Here is a 6,755-nt window from a genome sequence, read left to right on the forward strand (position 1 = left end):
ATACAGTAGGAGAGGTATCCAGGTGCCAGCTAGTGGAGCTCCTTTGTCTCCTCCCTGTGAGATATAATCAGCAATCCCATCAATGTACATGCTAAATAATGTTGGAGAGAGGGGGCATCCCTGCTTCATCCCAATGGTGGAGTGAATAGGTGCTGAAAGGCCTTCACGTGTCCATATTCTTCCCGCAACCCTCTCATACAGCACCAAAGCACCCCAACTGAGCTCTTTTGGTACTCCCATTGCATGCAGTCTGTGTATCAACCTGTCAACCAGAACCTCATTGTCATAACCTGAAGCCCTAATCTTTTATAATTTTAATATGTATCTATTTTTTATGACTCTATGCTATGGCGTGACTTAAACCAGAACCTTGCAGTCATAACCTCAAGGCCCTAAACTTATATGCATTTTGAGACGAGTATCTATTTTTTATGACTCTACTACTATGATAACACAACATTTCACCTTGTGATACATGGTTTGCTTTGTAAAATTGTTGTATGTATGCATTTTCCTAACAAGAAAGATAAAACAAACATTTGGAGATTGGCAAAACTCATCAAGATTGCCTCGCTCTGTTACACAGATTGAAAAGAAAAAAGAAGGGATTTGCTTTCTGCCCGCTTTTGTGCAACTCTTCTCTACTCTCTTGGCAGGCCTAAATGATGTAAGGTGCAAGTGTGATTAAGGTGGTCTACAGTCTGAAACGTCCTGTAAAGTAAGTGGTGGTGCTATGGATGCTGTATGTATGATTTGTGTTTAAATTTATGTTTTTGGTTATGGCAAGAGCATCTGATGTTGCATAAAACTTGCGAAGTTACTGCTGTTTGAAGTATATATGTTTGCTAGGACTGACAAGGCAATCTTTTTATGTTTCTCAAGATTTCCAGAGGACTTTGGAGCTACAAAGCAAAAATTGGCTTGCCTAGCTCTCCATAGCACAACACTTACTTTAGCTGAGGAAAGTTGTCCTAGTGTAACTCGTTGTGCTCATTTGTTCCATCAATGCTTACTCTGCTCACTGGTCGCAACTCCTGATTATATATTTCCTCCAGATTGTTGTCGCACATCGAATAGATAATTCTTTTTGGTCATGAATTAGATTTAGTGTGGATGGATTAGCAGTAAATTTTACTTGAAATGAGAAGCTGAAATGTTGTTTAAAAATCTAGGATTGGTGACCATAGAAATATCTTGCTCATGGATTGGCAGGACTTATAGATTTATCTACCTTTTGCTGTGGTGCTAGATGTAGAAACTTCTGATGATCATGATTTAAACTGTGGATGGGATTTTCCTTTGTACTTTTACAATCAGAGCTACACATTTCTTGGCAACAAGATCTGAGAAAGGCTGTTGCAAACAAATTGCAGGGTGCAACAGAAGTTTCCTTTCTTGGCAACAAAGACAAGATCTGAGAAAGGCTGTTGCAAACCAATTGCAGAGTGCAACAGTAGTTTACTTTCATGTAAGTGGAAAAACCATCTGCCAGGGAGTGCCCGTGCCCATTTGTTATTTATATGTTCTGTGGACATTTGGTTGTAGCACGACACATGGTGAAATCTCTTTTAGTTTGAGTTTGGTTCATAGTGACAGAATCTGCTATTCAGCATTATAGAGAGAGGTGCAGTGTAAGAATGTCTTGCAAAGAGAACTTAAATGTGCAAGTGAGAAGGAATATGTGAAAGTAAGTAAAAGCAGGTGAAATAAGAAGACAGAACCAGACTTTTACATGTAAGAGCATTTAATGGATAGAAGCTTTGCAAGGGTAGCCATCCTGTCAAATGGTGGGTTAAACAGAACCATAAGACCCAAAATCTAGATTTGTTAGTATATACCTCAACCAACTAGTCTTGTGTTGTAAGTGCTTAGCATTAGTCTCTATTATCTTGCGTTGTATTAACATCCTTTTTGACACCTCAAAGGTGTGCGTGCATGTGTGTGTGTGCACATAAGAGTTAGATGAACCGTTTGCATGAGTAATAGATTTTTGTAATGCCTTTCCATACAGAACTCCAAAGTACAGCTAGAGAAGCATTTTGATAGTTACACCTTCATGTGAGGGCATTGCCAACCTTGACAAAAAGCCAATGTTTAAGCAATCTCTTTGCAATAAATGAAGCTTGTCTAGATTTGGGATACATCATTCATCCTCAACACTAAGATAATCAAGTTTACACTAAATGGATGTGGTTTCTCTATATGTCATTCATACTAAAGCATCTCACCAATTCGTAGGTTGGTGAGTGGCTCATCTAAGTGCTCCACACTCTCCTTGAATTATTGAAGCTGAATGATAGTGTTTCTAAGGGGTGTATCATTGTTAAAAGAATAGCAAGCATTCCTTGAAGCATAGTGAGCTTAGCAAGCAAGCATACCTTGAATCATAGCTAGCATAGCAAAGGTAACATTTCCTTAACAATGGCTTAGGATATCTCCATCATTGCGTTTATTAAATTTATGATATAATCTTTTGTACTATTGCAAGGTATGAGTCCTCTAATAAATCTGTTGTGAAATATGCTTCTCCAACATGGATACGCCAGTAGCAGCAAATAAGTAAGGAAATATTGCCAATTGATAAATAATTAAGAGCATGTGATCTCATTTGTAAACAAGAATAGATTATGCGAATGGTCAAAGGAGAACTAGATCCATCATAGAGTATTTAGCCTTAATGCATTGCAATACACAAGGTGGATTTTTACTTTTTCAATTTAAAAGGTTTATGATCATAGAAAGAGATGCACTTAATTATACAGAGTAGGAAGGTAAAAAAGATAACTTGTTATTGAAGGCATCATGAGAACCATCCATAATTGACAACAATGAGAAATAAATTTGTATTAGGAACTTAGGAGATAGATGAAGGGTAGCTATTATCGACACATGAACCCTTTCATCATTGATATGTTATACCAAGTCTTATCCTTGTGCCAACTCTTTGCATCCATGTTGCTTGCAAATGTATGTGTTCTTTTAGCAAGCCATATATCCTTTATATAAGCTTGTAAAGAGTAATCCTCAGGGATTAATAGTGGGGATGTAATATTGTAAAAGGCTAGGATGCCATTATTTTTCGTATGTATGCAATGCTACTCCTTTTCATTGTCAAACCTCCCCTCTTTAGTACATTATTTGAGACTTAGCTTGATAATAGCAATATTTCATTTGTACTTATAAGATGTCAACCATCCTTGATATAAGGGAAAAAACTTATAGTTGCAAAAGGCTAATCAAAATGATAGAAATTTTATAACATCAAGTGGAAGATAGGGGTTCATTCTTCACAAACTTGCTACAAAAGCAATCTTGGGTGTACATTGAGGGTTGATGAATGCATGTTTCATATGGACTATCCTTGGCTCACTTTCCTTGTAATCTTCATCAACAAACATCCTTGAGTAATGTGATGGTTTTGTCCATAAGTAAAACATCTTACTTAGTTTTGGTGTTTTGCTCTTGTTAGAAATGGGACCAAGAAATTTGAGCTTCATTGCTAATGTCTCTCTTCACCATTTCACTTCATAGGGAAGCTATAAAGGGCAATAATTTTAATCAAAAGTGCTATTTGAATTTGTTACATGTTGAGGAGATCTCTCACTATGGCATGTAGATTCAACTAGCATAATCGTATCATAGAGTATACACCAAAAGTAAGTACTCTATATTTAGCGTGTTCTAGCACATTATATATTCTTCGCTTGCATACTCTTCTCTATGTTGATCTCTCAACTCTTTCGATTTATGCTCTCCTCGATGTTGATTTCTTTGGATACTACTATTTATAACATCTTCATGCTCATGGCCATCCTAGCCATGGCAAGTCATTTGATGGATAGATCCAAAAGGCTTTGTTCATCTATAGTTTCTTATAGAACTTGTTTGGTAGTTGATGTTTTATTACTAGCAATTCTTTTGTACATATCGTCTTAGAGGTTTGAAATTTATAATTAACTCTAGACCTTGTTTGTAGTCTTATATACACATTATATTAAAAGACGTAGTTTGTGAGGATATTTTTAAAGAGAGGTTTGTTCTAGCTTGACATTATCAACTAGGGATGAATTAAATGTATTTTTAAATAAATGGTGTGAAGATCTAAATCCGTAGATAGAGATTATTCAAATGACAAGTTGGATTAAAGGGTTTGGCAATATTTTATTATTATTGTATTTTTGTAGTGGTGTGTGAATACATTTGGATTGTTGGGGCACTTTTTTGTCCCTTTTAGAGGGGTTTTTCATCTCTCTGCCTTGTATATATGCCCATTCACTTTAGGGCAATGCTTAGTTTTATCAATTTTCTCTATTGAAACTTCTCAATACACTTTGAGTTGTACTCCCTCAAGCTTCTTTTCCTCTAAGTTGTTTGTGTGTATTCTTGCAACACTAAATTTACCCATTGGTATTATAATAGACTCGATCTCTTGGGTAGAGTCATCAATCCTCTTCACTTGATTACGTTAGATTGGGATGAGATTTCATGAGTGTTTGTAAGTCAATAAACATTACAAATATTGAGTAGAGTCATCAATCCTCTCCACTTGATTACATTACATTGGGATCAGATTTCATGAGTGTTTGTAAGTCTATAAATAGTACAAATAAGACCCTAAGGGGTTAACATTGTTAGATTTTTTATTCAAGTTTGCTTCAGTCTCCATTTGCACTTTTACTAGTATTATATAAGTTGTTTTTTTAATTTTGTGTATAATTTGTAATAACAATTAATTTTGCATGTGAAAGCTCTTAAGAGTGTCCTTTATACTTTGCTACATAGCATAGTTTGGTTTTGTGTATGTTTGTCTCCATACAATCAACGTTTACTTCAAGTATAATCAATGGCCATGGTTGGTAACAATTATGTATTGTATATGCTGGCTATTGAGGGTAAGTTGGATGGAACCAACTATTTGTTATGGACTTACTTGACACATCGTGTATTAATTGAAAAGAGGCTTTGGAACATTATGTATGGAATCAAAACACATCTTGGTGGTGACTTGAAAGTTGCAAGCGTAGTAGAAACCATGAAAACAAGTATTGTTGAGGATGCTACAAGCTCTCACTTTTCGCTAATGTTAAAGCACTATTACCACTTACACTTGAGCAAATTCTTTGGAATAGAAGAGATGTAGAGGCTCATGCCTATGATTGCATTGTTGATTGAATGTACCATGATCTCTACATATTCATGCAAGTAAGCTAACAATGCTTGGGATATACTTGTATGTTTGCATCAGGAAAGAAATGAGATCTGTGTTGCTTGTCTATATAAGCAGTTGTAGAAAACATGTGGATGAAGGTGACTCCATGGGCAATTTTTGACAAAAATAAAAGATGTTAAGGTGTAGTTGGTTGTTGCCTTTGAGCTTTTTTCAAACAGTTCACTTTATACGTATAGAGACTATGGAACTTTTTTGAGGTTTTTTTGGATAGTTCACTTGTGTAGAGACATATACTTCTATTTGGAGAGCAAGGAGAGATGACTTTCTTGACAAATATCAAACTTGAATCTTCATTAAAGCTCAATGATAGCAACTATGAAACTTGGAAGCAATGTGTATGGAGACAATCCTTTTGCATGATTGCTAGAATATGGTGGAAGATATAGACAAAATACTTGAAGTTGCTAGTTAAGCTCAAAGTAAATGGGATAGAAAGGCCATGCTTTGTGTCCATTTAATAAGACAATGTGAAGGATAAGGTTTTAAGTCAATTCAATGATGTGAAGGCCCTTAAGGATGCATGGGAGCGGTAAAAGAAATTAGTTGAAGCCAAAAGCACTTAAAGCAATTGATGATTAAAAAAGAGAGAACAAGTAGCCATTCTAGCAAACAACAAACTTCTACATCATATGTTTTGAAGATCAAAGAGCCCCATAAGAAGCTAGTGGCCATAGGAGACAAGATATTAGATAATGAGATCCCATAGCGATTGGATTGGGCGAAGAATACGATGGCATTGCAAGGGTTGATCATCCAAAAATAAAAGCCTTCTTTGGATGAACTTCAATAGACTCTCCTTGATGATGATTAAAAAAAAGAAGCTATTAAGAGTAGAAAACAAGAAGTGAAGTTTCTTATGATGGAGCTTTTACTAGAAGAGTAAATGGAAGATCAAATGCAACTAGATGGAGAGACGGAGAAGGCTACTACAACTACAATATCAACTAAAATCATATTGGGTACTCTTAGCCCTACTATGAAAAAGAATATGGCAATGCTAGAGGTGGATATACTCATGGAAGAGGAAGAGGCTATTCTAGATAAAATGTAGAGTGCATTATGAAAGAGAAGGGAAAACATGGAAACTTCATGGAAGAAAGAACCTCTCATTTTGGGGAGGGAAATTTTTTGTCTATATCTTAATATGATGTTGCTAACAACAGAGAGATTGAAAATTAGGATGTTTTACAAGAATCTTGGTGGATTGATAGTAGTAGGGTAAGCTTCCATTGACCTCTCACAAAGAATACTTTCTCTCTCTATTTATAAATGATGGTCGAATGGTGTACACTAGTGAATAATACTCCAAATGTAATTGTAGGAAAATGAGATATCCAAAAGATGTCTAAGGGTAAGAAGACCAATATAAATGATATGGTTGAAAGGGATTAGAAAGTTGAATTTGAGGAAAATAGATGTCTCACAAAGGATTGAAAAAGAAGTTTTAAGGTGATATAAAATCATCTTGGTGTATATGAAGCTCTATAAAATCATCTTGGTGTATATTGAAAAAGATGTTTCAAGC

General features: G+C 35.5%; 1 protein-coding gene across 15 annotated transcripts in view; it reads left to right on the plus strand.

Annotated features, from left to right (window-relative positions):
* The window catches only part of LOC148012971 (tRNA (Ile)-lysidine synthase), a 50,775-nt gene extending 46,782 nt beyond the window's left edge, over positions 1-3,993 (plus strand). For 2 of the 15 annotated variants that reach the window (XM_087667742.1, XM_087667759.1), the window contains exons 4-5: positions 587-718; positions 883-3,991. The gene's annotated coding sequence lies outside the window, so the exon portion shown is untranslated. The other 13 variants (XM_087667745.1, XM_087667753.1, XM_087667748.1 and 10 more) reach the window with 13 other exon arrangements.
* The last annotated feature ends 2,762 nt before the right edge of the window (positions 3,994-6,755 follow it).

Source organism: Lygodium microphyllum, chromosome 26 (assembly GCF_053477565.2).
Source record: "Lygodium microphyllum isolate KBCC chromosome 26, Lygodium_microphyllum_v1.1.10, whole genome shotgun sequence".
NCBI classification, from domain to species: Eukaryota; Viridiplantae; Streptophyta; class Polypodiopsida; order Schizaeales; family Lygodiaceae; genus Lygodium; species Lygodium microphyllum.